General features: G+C 33.0%; 1 protein-coding gene across 3 annotated transcripts in view; it reads right to left on the bottom strand.

The window, feature by feature from the left end:
* Positions 1 to 17,728, bottom strand: part of LOC145293010 (retinoic acid receptor gamma-like) — a 157,274-nt gene that overhangs the window by 73,594 nt on the left and 65,952 nt on the right. Inside the window, exon 1 of one of the 3 annotated variants that reach the window (XM_080139282.1) lies at positions 10,526 to 11,763. The exons of the other annotated variants lie outside the window; for them this stretch is intronic. The gene's annotated coding sequence lies outside the window, so the exon portion shown is untranslated. Of the gene's footprint in view, positions 1 to 10,525; positions 11,764 to 17,728 lie in introns of those variants that run through there. 3 annotated transcript variants of the gene reach the window in all.

Below are 17,728 nucleotides of genomic sequence, written 5' to 3'. Positions count from 1 at the left end.
TTACTTCATTTTTATGGTTTCTTATTAGAGGATTGGTTTCATTTCACTATTACGGTGAATTCTGTTTATGCATAGTTTCTACATTCTGTATAATTGTGTAGAATTTAGGATGAAAACGTTGTACCACATGGACATGTTTACATATACATATATAATGTATTTTCTATATATAAAAGTGGCCTTGTCTATTTGTGTGTGAAACGTCTCTAACTCCTATCTGAATATTTGGTCTACAGACTTGAAACTTGATATATAGGGTATTCGGATGTCAGGAACACTTTAGATTTGGTTTTTAGCCTGTAAAAATAGCTGCCTTGGGGTCACAATTGAAAAAGAAAACAGTTGACCTTGGCAGAGGTAAATCGACTAACTTCTGAGCATGCATACATATACATTTTTAGTCTGAAGTAGCTTAATTTTTTTACCTTTTTATTCATCTGGTGACAGCTCAGATGGTAACAAAGGCTGAAGCGCTAAATAACACTGAAACGCTGGAGGTTTTGACACTGAAGTCATTTTTTTTTTAAATTTTTGAAATCATTACTATATATATTGGGTACAATATAATAATCAATAGAGATTTTGCTCTAATAGTAAATACGAAATTTGCATGAATTAAAATATCATATTTAAGCCTGCATTACAGCCAGGTAATGCCGGCCGGCTTGCTAGTTTATATTAATTTATATTATATAAAAGGAAATTTTTCATTTGAACTGACATGCAGAAGAGAAAAGTTTGCGAAACCTTAAGTCGACGGCTAGTTCAGCTAGTTTTCAAACTGCTGAAATAGCTGTCAACGTAGGGTTCCGCAAACCTTTCTCTTCTGCATGTCAGTTTGAATGAAAGATTTTCTTTTCTTTTTTATAACATTAAATCGGAATAATAAAAAAAAAAATGATACCGGTGATGATGACGGATATCAACTAAGAAATAACTGGAATGCTATACCAAAAAAAAAAAAAAAAAAAAAAAAAAAAACGTCTCGTATAAGATTCAAACTCTGTATAAAACTGAACGGGGGAACACTTTATCCATTCAGCCACAGAACAAACGAAAATATTTTGTCTTTTTAACTTAATTATAAGAGTTTGGCATAGGGATCTCTCTGCATAGATCTAAAATAGTTCGATTACCTAAAACAAAGAAAGAAAACCTTAAAAATAAATAAAAAAAAAAGATGTGAAATATGTACGATCATTTGACTAAAAATAAAAAAACAATCCTGACTTAATTTGGATTCTTCCAACTACTGTTCTTATCTTGAGTGTTATTCTCACAATGTTTTGGCCAATATAACCTCCGGCCTACTTCAGGTGTATCTTGTCAAACTCTCGAATCTTTCTGTCAAACTCTCGAATCTGCATGGAATTTCGAATGGAACCTTTTATTTAATCTCTGGGGGTAGCATCCATTGTATCATTTATGACTGGGTAGAAGTCTCGTATTCCAAATATCATCCACACTGAGAATTGAACCTTCAAAAGACTAACTTAGATCTGAATTTTATCCAGTACTTTATCTGCTATGCCACTTTTCTGAAGGTCGAAGGTTCAATCTTCAGTGCAGATAATTCTAATACAAATGTTTTTTTTGTTTTTTTTTTTTAATTGTTAGCATGTAAGTAGTTGAATCATGTAACTCATAAATGGGTGGAATAAAAGGTTCATACCTCTGTCAAATTTTACTACTTTCAAGAAAAAATACAAATAGAGATCAGGACTAAATATGAAAATCAAATATAGGGGAGAGGGGACTGACTTCAAGATATTTGACACCCAGACAATGCTGTATAAATTTTCTAATAGGAGATACATTTAAATAAGTTTAAAATCTCTTTTTTCTTTTTTTTGTAAGTGTTTTTTTAGGATTTAAAAAAACAATTTTTTTGTTACTGTTTCAGCTTTTAGGTCAAGCTGACATTTCTTCCTGTGAATGGATAAAAAAAGAAGGTTGAGAATGAATGGAGTTTGCTATTTGAATCGAATAGATTTCATAATCTCAAAATATAGTTGGATTCTTGAAGAATCTAATCAAAATGCACTTGACAGTGATCCTGATGACTCTAAAAATCAGTGAGTTCTGAAACCCATGAATTTAATTTTTTTTTTTATGAAACTTTCTCCAGACAAGTTGTGAATCCACTTGATGTAAGGAACCGACAAAAACGAAAGATGATTATTATCGCAAAGACAAGAGATGCCTATTGACTTTAGCCTTGAAAAGATCAATGTTATAATTAGGAGGAAAGCAGTCAGCAAGAAGAGAATTCCACAAGCCTGCAGTTATTGGAAAGAAGCTACTAGAATAAGAAGTTGTATTATGAGGTACAAAACAGCGAATTGATGAAAACCACTAGACAAACGAGTCAAACGAGCTGGAACAAAGGAAGCAAAGGAATAGATCAGACAATTCTGAAGAACACATTTTGATAAATTTCCTTCAAGATTCAAGGTAAAGTTTTTCCAACCTGTGTTCGCTCTGCCACATTTCACGGTAATGAGACATGGGCCACAAACACATTTGATTTGCAATAATTTTAGCGTAATGATTGTGCCATGATCAGGTAGATGTGTGGAGGAAAGGATTTCTTCATCGGAAACTTAGTATTCGCAGGATTATGAATGCCTTGTGTGCTCAGGATTTCGGATGGCCAAGCAATGTACAATCTGCCATTGCAAAATTTTACGAGTCCTCTGGAATTTGAGTTACAATTCTAGGAACAAGCTGAGAAAAAAAAAAAACGAAAATGTAAAAATCTAATAAAATAGTTTTCTTTGACAAATTGAACAACAGTATGAATGTGAATTATTTCCCTCGCTCCTCCCAAGTGGAAGGGATCACATGACAAGAATTTAAGAATGGTTGACCGTAAGAAGCTGATCTTGAAGCCTTGAGGTGAATAGCCCGACAACTTACCACGACGCTACGTGGGTAGAGAAGTGATGAAGAGTGAAATTAAATGTTTAAAAAAGCAGGTGGTTGAACGAACGTGAACGTGTGGTTTTCTAGGTCAAATATCACGCCATCGTAGTAGAGAAAATGAATTCGCAAATTTTGTAACATAAAAGATTAAGACAATCTCGTTTCGTAAATCGGACATATTATAATCTAGACAGTATATAAAAAGTTGTAAGATTTAGTGATCCCTCTGAGCGACCCCCCCCCAAGCCTTTGGCGGACATACAAACAAAAATACACACAAACATTTTCGCTTTTATATTATAGATTTCCTGCATAAAAATTTTGTTATAAAATTTTGTTTTGCTCAAGTTTTCATTTACAAAACTGTTGGGGTTTTAGTCAGCACTTTCTAACGGGTAACCTTTCTATTTTCTCAATGTTGCATTTATTTCCATTTCACGTTTGTGTGTGTTTGTGTTTATATATACAAACACACACACCTCTTCCATTTTGTTCCTTCGCTAGAACATAATACTTCTGAACCCAATTTATATCAATAGTTGGTGCGGTTCTTGGCACTACTCAAAGATGCTACCATCGTTTCAAAATAGCTCTAGCAAGGCCAGGAACCCTGCCACAAAGATTCTACTGAGCCCTTTTTAATTTTTACACATCTCTGATGGAGGACGCATAGCTTTCAGCATCTTTAGAATAATACCCCTCTCCTTCTGGTACTGCTATGATAGGAGGATGGCAGTGTAGTATCTGTTTCTACATATGGAAACCTGATTAAATATCTATTATGCTAAAGCCGAGTTAATCAACAGAATATTACCACTGTCGACCAAAGGAAGAGTTTACCAGCTATGTTTGATGCTGTGTGATGATGTACGGGAGTGAAACTTGGCCAGTAAGAGTTGAAGATATGTGTTGCATGGAAAGAAATAATGTGAAAATAATAGAATGGATGCATAATGTGGATCTTAAAGACAGACTATGATCTGATCACCTCAAAGGAAGAAAATTCATTATAAATTAATTATGATTAAATCAGTATTGGGAGATATGCGCAGAACATCAGACTTTGATTCGAAAGAATGGATGAAAGTGTTTGCATTACACATCCATCGTATCATTCTTGTATCATTTCACCCCATGCAACACATGTCCAGCCCTCACTGGCCAGGTTTTACCTCCATGCATCATCACACTTTGTACATGTCTGATTAGGGCAGGTCGATTTTGGAACCCAGGTGAGGCAATGGTGATGATAGTTGGGGTTTGACATAGAAAAGACCTACACGAAATATTTTTCTCAAAATTGTTATCTTTGCTTGAGGAAATGACTTTAAAAGTTGAAAAATTGAAGTGATTAAAAGTTTTTTGGTGAATTGTCAAGAACGTCCCGTCATCAAAACAATCCATACTGTTAAGAAAATAGAATCATTATTTAGAATAATTTTTAAAGTACATTTTTATATAAAATAAGTGAGGATAATGCATTAATAAAATAAATATTAAGTGTAAAGGCAAAATTATGTTTTTTAAATAATAACAACCAAAGTTTGCGTTTTCATTTCAGGAACATTTTGGGGGTGGAAACATTTTAGATTTCACTGTCGCAAAACACGCTCGTTATTGATATTGAAAATTAACGTTTGTTTATTATTTAATTTGTAAACATTACGATTTAGGCTTAATTATTTCGAAAGGAAAAACGAAAAAGACTTGTTTAAAATATATATTATTATATTTCAAGTGTCTGCAGTGAATTTAAACATTTGTTTTCTTTTTTAATTTGTGTTTCTATTAGGTTGACACAAAAACACTGTCATTTGTTGACGTTCAAATGAACGTCAAAAACATTTTTGCACCAACCTAATATTTCACATCAAATTCCATTTGAAATTTTTATTAAAATATGGTAATACTCTAGTTTTATATTAAAAAAAAAAAAAAAAAAAAAAAATAGTCCATACAATTTTATTCTACACATTCTTTACGAAACATAACCACGTAAATTTTCAAGTTTTTCTACTTAATAAAAATACTTTGGAAGAAATTAGTGTCAAATTTTAATTTCTTTTATTTTTAGGGAGTAATTGTTTTTAAGCCTTGTTTTTCTTCTAAAATTATAGTTTTAAAATCAGATAACCCACAAAGATTAATACAAGTAAATAAGGAAACTCCTTTAAAGGTTTTTCATTATGTGTGCATTATTGTGCTAAAATAAAATTGTTATTTAGAAGCCATTCTTAATATGGGAAGGAGGTTGTATTGTAACTATTCTGTACTTTCACCTAACAATTTAATAAACAAAAATTTCATAAAAATTAAATTTAACTTGAAAATACTATTAAAAATAGCATAGTAACATAGATGCACAAGCACTGGTTTTCAAACTCTAAACACTGGCACAGCTACAGCAAGAATGAATCTCTTTATGGATAAATTCATGTTATCGAAAGAGGAGCTAAAGTCTGCTAAAAATGTCTAAACTAAACACTACTATGCCTCTGATTTGGTTTGGTCCTCTCTCTTCAATATATCTAATTCACCTCTACAGAGTTTTTCATTATTCCTTATAACTAGCACTTATTTTTTTACGTATGAAACTGGAAAATAGCCTAATACAGTTTCCTTCAATTATAATCCATTTATTTATTTTACTTTTCAGATTAGAATGTCAGTAAAAGCATGACGTCCAGTTTTAACCTGTAGTTCACAAAATTTGCTGGTCCACCTTGTCATTTGGATTAAACAGCACCCCCAACTTGTCAACAAATCATCCAGTTTAGTTAGTTCCTCGAAAACAGTTATCCCCACTTAAAAAATAGTGAGATGTCTAAGTTAATTGCCAAGGAAATAATTAGTATTCGGCAACCAGTCAATCCACAATTGCCTTTGTTAAGGTAACATTATATAGGACAGAAGGTCAATATATTTTGCTATAAGAGGGCCAAACAGATCGACAGGAAATCTCTTGCAGCAATCAAAGTGAAAAGAATGAAGGAACACCTATACAGACTGTTTGATATATCTTCTTGTAGGTGTAAACTTTCTGTGATGACTTCGCAGTAAAGTGCAAGACAGAAAATTGTCAAACAAGGCACATAATCTGCACTTGTCCTTCTAACAAGGAGGTAAAATTAATTCTATAGATTCACCTACAATTACGTTCCTTTTTTGTGGAAAATAAAATAATATATTGGTATTTATTATGTAATCTGGCTCTATTATTAAGCATGCAAATTTTCCAATTTTCAGTTTCCACAGGAAGAACTGCCATTTACAGCAATTTTTAAATTAATTGATGGAACAACAAAAATCCTAACAACATTTACTGGTCCTTTGGGGAAACTTTGTATCAATAATTATCAAGATTTGCCTCAAGTCGAATTCTAAAAAATTAGTGTCCCTTCCGATCATCATTATCTGATAGCAGAAGAAACAAAATTTAAATGTGAAGACCAGAGGCTACTTTTTGAGTATGCTGTTGGCATTTTTTGTGGAGAAGTTAACTTAGAACATTGGATCAAGGAAGATGGCTAACATAAGCCACAAGATTAATGTCTTTATGGACTAGAGTTGTCTATCCTCAAACACTATGATAAATCAAACATTTTGGTCAAATTTATCATCCAAGTGTAAGCAGTTAGTTGGTTTGAGATCAAAACCGACAATATTTTTTTTTAACCAACAACAGTATATTTTAATATGATTCAGAGAACAAAACAGTCAACTGAAATCCAAATTACTGTTTTAAACAGTTCAAGATATAGTGCTTTTGCACTACTTCTGGAAAATATATCGATGATAAACTCAGATGAATTGGATGTGAAAGAAGAGGGCATTCAAACGATTTTGTTCGTTAGGTAAATAAATATTTATCCATTAAATTTTATTAGTTTTCTTAATTTACCCAAACAATAGTTAGTTTTATTCATATTACATCACAAAAATATAAAGTGTTTTCAAATAATTTTTTTTTTTTTGGTGTTGTTTTTTCCAAAAATAGTGAACAACTAAAAAAAAAAAAAAAATTACTGCTATCAATGTTACAGCCACACACTGGTCAAATTTGATTGATTTTTCTCCAAAAGTTGTATATGGGAAGGAAGCAAGACAGACACATTATTACAAAGTCATCGTGCGAGCAAATTAGACCTTCATTTCCTCAAAAGGAAATTATGAAGAACAAATTAGTTCTATTATAAGTTTATATTATTGCCGCTAATAAAAAATTAAAATACATGGTTCTGTAACTTGTATCAAGTTGTTATATCATGTAATACATCTCCACATATCTTTTTGAATTGTGAAATTTAAAAGACTTAGTTGCTAATTAGCTTTTACAATTTTTGTTTAATCAATGCAGTAAAAGTTGAGATATTTTGCTAGTTGTGATTCATAATTAAAATTATAATTCATGTATTTATTTTTCTTTCAATGTATTTCATATAAATATATCAATTTTAATTGAATATTTTATAAAAATAGTGAAATTTCAAAGTCAGTGTTGTGAAAAATGCTATGAAAATGAAGGATTTTTCAGCATTTTTCTACACGATTTTTAAAATTAAATGCTCAATTTTCTGTTCAAGATAGGAATCTAATTTTTGGTATATGTTCTTATCACATCAAATCCCAACTATCATCACCAGTGCCGTGTTGATTTTCTGAAAAAAGCTGCAAATCGACCTGCCCTAATGTCTGATAGATTTTATAAATACATTATCGCATCACTAATAATAAATAATAATAATGTGACTTTCAGATGAACAATCGAGCCACAGTTCTCCAGGTCAAGGGTCAATCTGACTCATTATACACAACAGATATTGTTTCAGAATTTTGATACTTGAGTGTCAAAGTATCCTATACAAATAGTTACTCACCCTCCTTCCCCACTCCCTCTTTCATAAGTGATAAAAAAAAGAAAAAGAATATGCTTTTAATAAAAAAAAAGAATGGAACACCATACACTTATCAAGATTATAAATAAACTCAAATATAGTGTTTTATATATATATATATATATATATATATATATATATATATATGAGGGAGGGGGGGCACCCGTTATTATTTTTATAGCTTTCCTAGTTATGTGCAGCTTTCAACAAGATGAACCCTTTTTTTTTTTTTGTATATCACAAGGCCAAAAAGCCAATCGAGAATATGGATTAAGGAGATTGTCGATCGAAAACGATGGGTGAATATTATTATTTAAGTGAACAGCTCAACAATAATTTGTTAACATTGGAATTGAAAGCAATCATGTAGTCGCCAGGGAAATAGCCATCTGATATCGTTTTCCACAGATAAGATCTTAGAAAGAAACTTTGCTTGTGGAAATTTTACTTAGTTTTTTTGGATACACAAACGAATAAAAAAGTCATTACAGTGATTGTAGCTAGACAAGTTTTTACTGTGGATGTTTTACGGAGAAATCAGATTGGAGCTCAGTCGAGCACCTTCCACGAAAATGATAAAGTAAAGAAAAACTAACTACACTTTTTTTGTGTGAAAACAACCAAGTTGAATGTCGCCAAGAAAACATTAATATTCTGTTGGTGTCATTCTTTTTTTCAGTACATATGTATCCTTGCACCCTTTACTCATTAAAAATGAAAAATGGAAAACATTTTTAGGCGATTACATGCACACAGTCTGAAAAAGTAAATGGTATATAGAAATTAAAAAGAAAAAATACTTTAGACTTTAGAGTGGGGGATCACGTTCACATATTACTTTAACGTATAATGATTATACACTTCTATTCCTTAAAAATGCTCTCTGACCCAAAAGTGGGTGGTCATTACCCACCTTATGGCCTAGAAGTGGTTGATGTACATTAAATTTATATGTGAAAGTGATATTTACTCTAAAATATTTTTTTTTTACCAACAACTTTTTCAGGCTGTTTACATGTCATCGCCCAGAAAGTAGAATCTCATTTTTATTTGGAGGTGAATTAACATGCAGTACGAATTTACAAATAAATAAAATAGTAATTACTTTGTAACCGTTCAAAATTTCAAAGTAATTTTGGAAGCCTTTAAACTGTCGAATAGAAAGTTAAAATAACTTTTACTGGCTTAAAAATTCTTAGCAAATCAGAAAATATAAAAGATTGAAGATTTTGGATTTGTTCTACTAATCAGCCACCACTTATCAAGCTCAAAAGCCACTCGAGGATAACGATTAATGGATGGCTTTTCAATTGAATAATAAAGAATATCATGAGAATTTAAAAGAGTGAACGGAATGGACAACATTCGAATTCTTATAAAGACAGCTTATGCTAAGTACTTGAAGATGACCATATTGTAATCTGCAAGGAAGTAGTCTTTTGGTAATATGACTAACAGAGGAGTCGGTTTATCTCCTTCCCAGAATGGGATGATATGCCACAAGGGTTAGAAAGTGGGATTTGAAGAGCCAGCACCCTAAAGGAAGAGCGCAATGGCCTGCAAAAAAAAAAAAAAAAATGCCTGGGCAGCCCTGACCGCATTCTAAAAGGGAGAAGGTAAAGCCTTCAGGGGTGGACTACACAGGATCCAAGCCATACTTCAGACAACAGGGAAAAGGCGATTTAAACAATGGCCTAAACCCTGTCGGCTTTGGTGCCGAGGGAAAACCCCTAAGTGGGCATCCACTAATTTTATGAATAGAAATTAAAACAACAATTAATAATTAGTTCTTTAACAAATGTTTCTGAATTTTTAAGATGGACTGATTATTCATATTATTTGGATTCTCAGGACTACTGCTCTCATCTTGAATGTTATTTTCATGTTTTGATGTAACCTCCGACCTTCTTCAGATGTGATTTGTCAAGAATTTTTTCTGTCAAACTAGGGAATCTTTCTGTCGAACTTGCTGACCTGTGGTACAGTGGATAAACTACTTGGTAAAATTCAGTTGTAAAATTACACTCTTCTGGAGGTTGAAGGTTTAATTGCGAATTGCTTAGGATTTTTATTCAGTCATGGCTGACGGAACAAGAGAATGATAACTTCAGCGATTAAATTAAGGATTCCATTCAAAATTCTGTGCGCATTCCCGAATTCGACAAAGATTCCAGAGTTCTATAAAATAAACCTGAAGAAGATCGGAGGTTACACCGACTGAAACATTGTGAAAATACTCAAAATGAAAACAGTAGCCCAAAGAATACAAATAATACTAATTTGCTTTAATTAATAATTTAATGACCAAACGATACTGGAATAATTAAATTTAGCTTTCAAAATTATTTTAATTCTATAACTAGAAAAAAAAAATCCAAAAGAACAGGAGAAAAAAAAAAAAAAAAAAAAATGGCATAGTTTTAAAAATTAGAAATAAAATAAAATAAAATAAAATAAAAGATAAAATAAAAATGAAAGTATAAAGACTCCCGGATAACGCCGAGTATTTTTGTATAAGACAAACATATTTTGCCATTTTTTTCTTCTTTTGAAGTGAATTGTTTTAGGACTTAAAACCATTTTTTTTTTTTTTTTTTTTTTTTTACAGAAAAATAATTTTTAGAAAAATCTTTTCATATTTTTAAGGCAGATTGTTAAACGTATGGTCTTCCGTAGTGAAAATAGAGAATCTTTAACAAAATTACCTTGAATAAATACTCAAGTCGTCTGTTGATGTGTTATGTTTTGTGTGGTTCGTTTCTCAAAAACAGTCGGCCATGTCCGGTGCATGATATTCATTTTGTGTGGGGAGAGAGATAGAGATAAAGAAAGAGATAGAGAGAGGGAGAGAGAGAAGAAGAAAAAGAAACCTATCAAACTTTGATAGTTTCTCGATTTGCTTGGATTCAAAACGATAAATTTAACTGAAATGAGATTTTAACCGAGTAACCTCTTCGTATATTATTGATTTTACTTATGTTTATGGGTTATCTCTCATTTCGAACAAGAATCGCATTTCAAAATTCACATTTCTTTTTAAACTCTATATAAATACTAAATATACGGATCAAGTTCTCTTTGGTAAATTCATTCTGTGACCATTATTTTTGAACTTCGTCGGTTTTTGTTTTTGGATTTTTTTATTATTTTTTTTTTTTAATGAAGATTTATTATTCGCATTATTTAGATTTTCCGGTCTACTGTTTTCATCTTTAATGTGATTTTCACAACGTTTCGATTGATGTAACTTCTGACCTTCTTTCAGGTATATCTTGATTCCAGAGTTTGACAAAATACATCCGAAGAAGGTCGGAGGTTACATCGAATGAAACGTTGTGAAAATAACACTCAAGATGAGAACATCTCCATCCAATGCATCTTTTCGAACTTGAAAATCTTTACGTATAACTCTGGAACCTGTACGGACCTCAAACTGAGTTTCTTATTTAATCCACGGAGGCAGATTCTTCTTGTTCAATCAACCATTAAATTTTAATTTCCACACACCTTGACTTTTTCCAGGATTCCCCTTATATTAAAAAAAAATAAAATATATATGGCGTACATACCCGTGGCGAAACGAAAATATTATATTCCCAAAATCACATAAATTGATCTAGTAGTTTTATTTTTATAAAGAAATTCATTTTTAAGTGATTAATGAGAATTTATAGTTATTACTACAACATAAATCTTACAAGTATTGTTAAATCATCTCCCTTTGTTTTTTTTGTTTTTTTTTAATAGTTTTCAAAATGGCAGGCAAGACAATCGTTCCTCGGATACCCATGATTTTCTTATTTAAAAATAAAACTACTTGATCAATTTATTTGATGTTTGGAACATATTTTCGTTTTGTCACGTGTACGTACATTACAGCTTTTTTTAAAATTTATTTTTGTTTATAATATAGTGAATTCTGGACAAGAACTCATATCTTCTCATGTTGCACTATATTTCGTAGTAATGGTGCCAAAAGTAATTTCACACCATCAGTAAATAATTCCATCATTGATTTGACATCGTCAGATAAATATCTAATATATAGAACTAGCCTGGGTGCCCGGCATTTTCCCTGGGTGTTTGGAGGTGTGTGTTGAGGGGGGGGGGAAGTAGTAGTAGTAGGCAGGCAGGCTCAAACTCGTACCACGAAGGAGGAAAAGAACGTTTGGGGGGGGGACGTTTTTACTGTTGCGTCCATCACCAAACCGGAAGTGACGAAGATTTAAATTAAGGCTAGTCAATCAAAAAGAGGGGATGACTTTCGAAAATATTAGCAAAAAAAAAAAAAAAAGTGACCTCTCTCTATATAAATAAGTGCCCAGTTGAGGGTTAAGGAATTAATGTTTTTGGCCAATTTTTCCATATTTGTTGTCCAAAGGGCCGAGCTTTAAAACAATACCAATCTCGTGAAAATCCATCGCTTCTGTCGAAAATTTTAGGCAGACATACAAACATATATACATTTAAACAGACAGGTGATATTTATATTATGGAAAATTAAGTTGGATACTCCATATTAGACTTATTAGAAAGGATAACCAATTTGTGTGCCGAAAATGCAAGACAATGGAGGTAGATGAGAACTCAGATGTGGAAAAAGTATAACTAGATGGCGGAGCTATTCAGGTTGTTTAGAAGTTTTGTTACGTTGGTGATGTCGTTGAAACACAGGATGGAACAGTTGCTAGTTGCTAGCGTGATTGCAAGAATTAGGAGTGGATAGGAACTTCTACTATTACACACCAGCTGAGTGTTCATATTATAAACCAAGACAAAAGTCTATCAGGCAGTGTGGTGATGTATGGAAGTGAAACCTGGTCAGTGAGCGTTGAGGACATGCATTGCATGGATAGAAACGATATGAGAATGATACGATGGATATGTAATGTGAGTTTTAAAGATAGGTTTAGATCTGATGACTTCAGAAGATTAAATCTAAACAGTATAGGGCGATATGTGTTGAACAGAAGCCTGTTAGTTTGGTCATATTGAAAGAATTGAGAGTTCTTGAGTTAGTAAATGCAGAACAGTTGTCGTGGCAGTGTTAGTTGGCAAGGGAAGCCTAAGGAAAATACAAGAGAAAGTGATAAGGAAGGATTTGTGAGAAAGAGGGAAAAATAAAATCCTGGCCAGAGACAGGTTAGTTTGGAAGTTAATTTCTAAAAGCCGTCTAATATATGCCAGCATGTAAAATGGGCTGACGAAAATGACGAAACCTAAATAGCAATGTCGGTAACAAATCGATATTTGACTCTAATTAGCCAGTCATTTATGTAAATTTTTAGTCTGTTCTTTACATAAAAACTGAAAATAAATTTCAAATCGATTTCATAGATTAGATATTCCATACATCACAATTGCCACGACTAATAATATGCTACCTGAGAACTCTTTGTTCAAACTCCTCATCTTAATATTTCCAGGAAACATGAATTTAGAACAAATACATTGAAAACATTATCCAGGTTAATGCAAAGAAGGTGAGCTCTTTCTACTGTGTTAGAAAACTACTTACACCTGACAGCATCCTACGAAGTTACCATTCGCCCATGGATAGAGTATTGTTATCACATCTGGGCTGGTGCATATACCACTAGTCTCTCCCTCTTAGAGAGGGTCCAAAAAAAGTCTCAAGTCCAATAGATTCAGCACTATCAACCAAGCTTCAACCTCTATCTAATCGCTACAATTTTGCATTCCTGTGTCTATTTTACAAGTACTTCCATGTAATGTGCTTCGATGAACGCATAGCACTTTGTGCCTACTTGATGTACATACCCCTGACTAACCAGATAAACAGCAAAATCTCACCCCCTCCATTGTGATCCCTAGATGCCGGAAAGCCTTCTACTCTAATAGTTTCTTCCCTGAGACTATGAGACTTTGGAATTCCCTTTCTTGTTTCCTGACTGTAGCAACCTGCAAAACTTTAAATGTAATGTGAACAGACATCTTGCTGCCTAACTCTCCACAGTTCTGCTAGGACTTCAAATAGTAACCCATTATTTTCCAATTGACAATATGCCTTGTTTGTGGGGGGGGGGATTTTTTTTTAAAATATAGTCGCTGGATCTGAATTTATTCATGTCTTATTTACATTATGACTACGTTTGAAGAATTATATTTAAACACTTATTATAAAGAGTGAGTGCTACTTTTTAATTTGAGGTTGTAAATTTTATTTAGTTTACATTTTCATTGCGTCTGGCTTATTCAATTCTTCAATTTTGATAGCCACATTATAGACGGAGGCAGCAGAAAACGACTTTCAAAGAGGATTCTTTTTAAAAATGAATATCCAATCTGGGAACCGGCACGGTGTCTAGCTGTATTGCTGAATATTTTTTTTTTTTTTTTTTTTTTCAAATGGTTACAAAGCATCAGTTTGATAATATTGTTACAACTTTGAAACGAAAAAGTCATGAAGCAGCTGCTACTTTCCAAAAAAGGAATGGGTAAAGAAAAAAAATGAATTCCTAACTCTTGTAAAAATAAATTACTGTTTGACAAATTTCCTGCTTTTCTAGCGACCATTTTGTATTTAAGCGACCATTTTGTATCTACACTTTGCTGGTTATTCTTTGCTATAAACAGTAAAAGTGTGCACACATACCAACCAAACTGTCATATTTTATCAGGGTTGGTCTCCTCACTGCTTTGGTGTCGTGGAAGCTTCGAGTAGTAATACTAGTTAAGGGTTTGTTTTCAACAATCAGCGCGGCAGGTACTAAGCAGTCTTTGGTGGTCTTTCTGTCGGACTGAGATATTCGTCCTGGGTAGTATCTAGGATGTCCATCCTCCCAGGCCTTGCTTCTCGGTTTTCAGGAAGAAAAAGTTCATGGCTTACTTTTTGAGGCGCTCCAACCAGAGAATGCTGACGGGGCTGCCAAAGCAATTTTTGCTAGGCTAAAATAACTCCTCTTTAGGGGCACTGGCTTCTCCCTACCTTATAAACTTGTGTCATGTCTTCCTGTGGTGGCGAAGAAGTAAATATCTACTATATTATATCGATTCAAGTTTCAAAAATTACATAAGCTTATTATTATGTTGTGGTCATTTCTTCAATTTTACATTAAACCGAGATATTTAAAGTTTAACGTCATATGAAATAAACATGCAATAAAGAGAAAGAAATAACGACACTGGAAAGATGGACAAAATTAATCTGACACTTTTTTATATAATTACTAGTAGGGCTATCTGGCATTAGTCTGGGCAAAAATCTAACATTTCTATTAAAACTTCTCTCTCAGTTTTTTTCTCTCTCTCACTCCACCTTTCTTATTCTTCTCTGCACATCCTATTCCTTTCTTTGGAAACATCTTATGGATTACTTGAGGAATGAGTAGGCATAAGGGAATAATTCCTTGAAAAAAAAAAAAAAAAAAAAAAAAAAAATCAGTTCTCTTCAGTTAGTTAATCAAATGGCTGGAAAACAAGCCCCACCCCAACAAAATCTGCACCAATTTAGGATAAAAAAATGAATTTTTTTTTCTAAATTTTAGATATTATTCATCTGAGATAACACCAATCAAAAAAATATCAACTTTGTGGATATTTGTTTTGCAGTTTTTCACTTTAAGCACACAGAAAACTGCCTTTTATACAATAGATTTATGATTAAAAATAAGCTATTATATGGTGATGTCATCATTGTATACATTAGTGAAATGCTGAATAAATAAAAACGTGCACTGAAAACGTACTTCGACACGAAGGGAAATATTTGAACTTTAATGTCATACTAGCGAGGGTGCCTGGCGTTGCCCGGGTGTTTAGGGGTAAAAAACGTGGAAGTAGGCAGGCAGGCAGGCTCGAACTCGTGACGCGAAGGCAGAAAAGAAAGTGAAAGGAAAGCTGACATCTTACCACTATGCTATGACACGAGAGGAAGTGAAAAGCATTCAAATTTATTGATGTCAATCAAAACATTGACTTACTAAGTGAATGAGTTCACGCAGGAGCAGAAATGAAAGTTGGCTGAAGGGCAGTTCAGCTTTCTGCCGTTTTATTTGTTTCCACACGATGTTGGGGAAACCAAGCTCCCCCGAAAAAGGGGGAACACTCAAATGAATAGCAATTGTCTGATATGAAGGGTTTTCCCAACATTGATCAAAGCTAATTGCTTTCAAGACGTTCCTGATAAGAAAGCCAGGTAGCATACTTCACTTCGACTAGTTTCGCTTTTATACAAAAAAAGGCAAACAAACACGCGAAAGGACGGAATAGAGGGAATTTTATAAAAGGCGATCAAAATAAATGTAGAGATGACATTCGTTCGCAAATAGTAGATATTATAATCTAGGGAGTATATAAAAAGTTTTTTAAAAATAGTAACGTGGTCGAGGGCCCCTCCCCCCCAAAGCCTTCCGCAGACATACAAAAACGTGCGCACCACTTTTGTCTTATATATATATTAGATAACATGGATTAAAATTGGTGATATCGATTTATGAAATCATTTTAAAGTTTCGTTTTATATGAAAGTTGCTCTAGAAGAGGCATGAAGCCACTTAATGTTTAAGAAACTAAAAAGAAAAAAACAAAGAATTAACGCAAAGACAGGAGATGCCTTTTAACCTTAGCCTTTCAAAGATCAAGGTTATATGTAGGAGGAAAACAGTAAGCAGAGAGTGCCAAAAGACTAGTTCTTGGAAAGAAGCTTCTAATGTAGGAAACTGTACTATATCTGAACAATAGATTAATGAAGACCACTAAACTAACAAGTCAAACGAACTGAAACAAAGGAAGCATAAAATAAATCAGACAATTCTGAAAAACACATACCATAAGAGTACTTATAGGAAGAGACTGAAACTAGCAAGAAAGAGGGTGTAGAAATCCAAAAATTTAGCTTAAAGCAAATACGAGTAAATTTTAATTTAAATCAATAAACCTTCATATTTTTCCAGGAGTGTGAAGCTAATCAAAAAAATATTTAAAAAAATAAATAAAATAATAACAATCAATTTTTAAGCCAAGTATTGGTTTGACCTAATTAACCTTTGGAGCAAAGGTGCGTTTAGAGATGGACTTTCTGAAAATGAACTTTTGGAGTCAGCTATGAATGGCACAAAATTGGAGTTGCCAGATTTGTCATCACATTCCGAACATGTTGAAAAGCCAATCAATTTAATGATAGAAACTTTCCAGTGTATGGTTTTGAAGTAAAACAAGCAAATAAGTGCAAAAATGTGTCATAAAATGAAGCGTTCGTTTACCTCCAAAGGATCTTATCTAAAGGAACAATTTAGTTACTCGCATGTTCATGAGGGTTTAGAATTTATGTCAAAGTGGAACCACCCTATCCAACTTTACTTAAGTTTCCATACATGCAAATGAACTTATAGATGTTCACCGTTCAGACATAAGCAAAATACTCCTTTTTTCCTCTTCAAGTCTTTCAAGTTATTGGTCCCCGACAAAAGGAAGGTGGACCTGTAAATCCACCTTTGTCCGTTCATCCATTCATCTGTCCGCACTTTTCACAATAACTATGCCTGGAAATTTTTTGAAATTTTGCACAAAGATTAAACATGATAGGAGTAAAAAAGTAACAACTGATTTTCCGGGAAAACTCTGGTCGCCCTCCTAGAGGTGCCTTTCGGGTTAAAATGGCTAAAATTGACACTTTTGTACTTATCAAAAAATTGATGCCTTGGATTTTTATAAAACTTTCTGAAAAATTGTAACTAACTGATTCCTATATAATTTTGTTTATACCTTGAGATAACTCTTGGGTGTGTCCCGGGGGCTCTTTTAGGGCTAATAAAAACACTCCATTTTGGGGACTATTTTACCATATTTGTCCAAAATTTTCTGTGTATGTCTATTTAGCAGATTTGCATGGTGCACAACTCAAATTTAAATATGTTAAGGCCTTGAGGACTTTGCGGCCAAATGGG

The sequence above is a fragment of the Euprymna scolopes genome, chromosome 14, assembly GCF_053919585.1.
Source record: "Euprymna scolopes isolate OS-2025 chromosome 14, ASM5391958v1, whole genome shotgun sequence".
Taxonomy (NCBI): domain Eukaryota; kingdom Metazoa; phylum Mollusca; class Cephalopoda; order Sepiida; family Sepiolidae; genus Euprymna; species Euprymna scolopes.
This window is presented reverse-complemented; position numbering and strand designations above follow the sequence as displayed.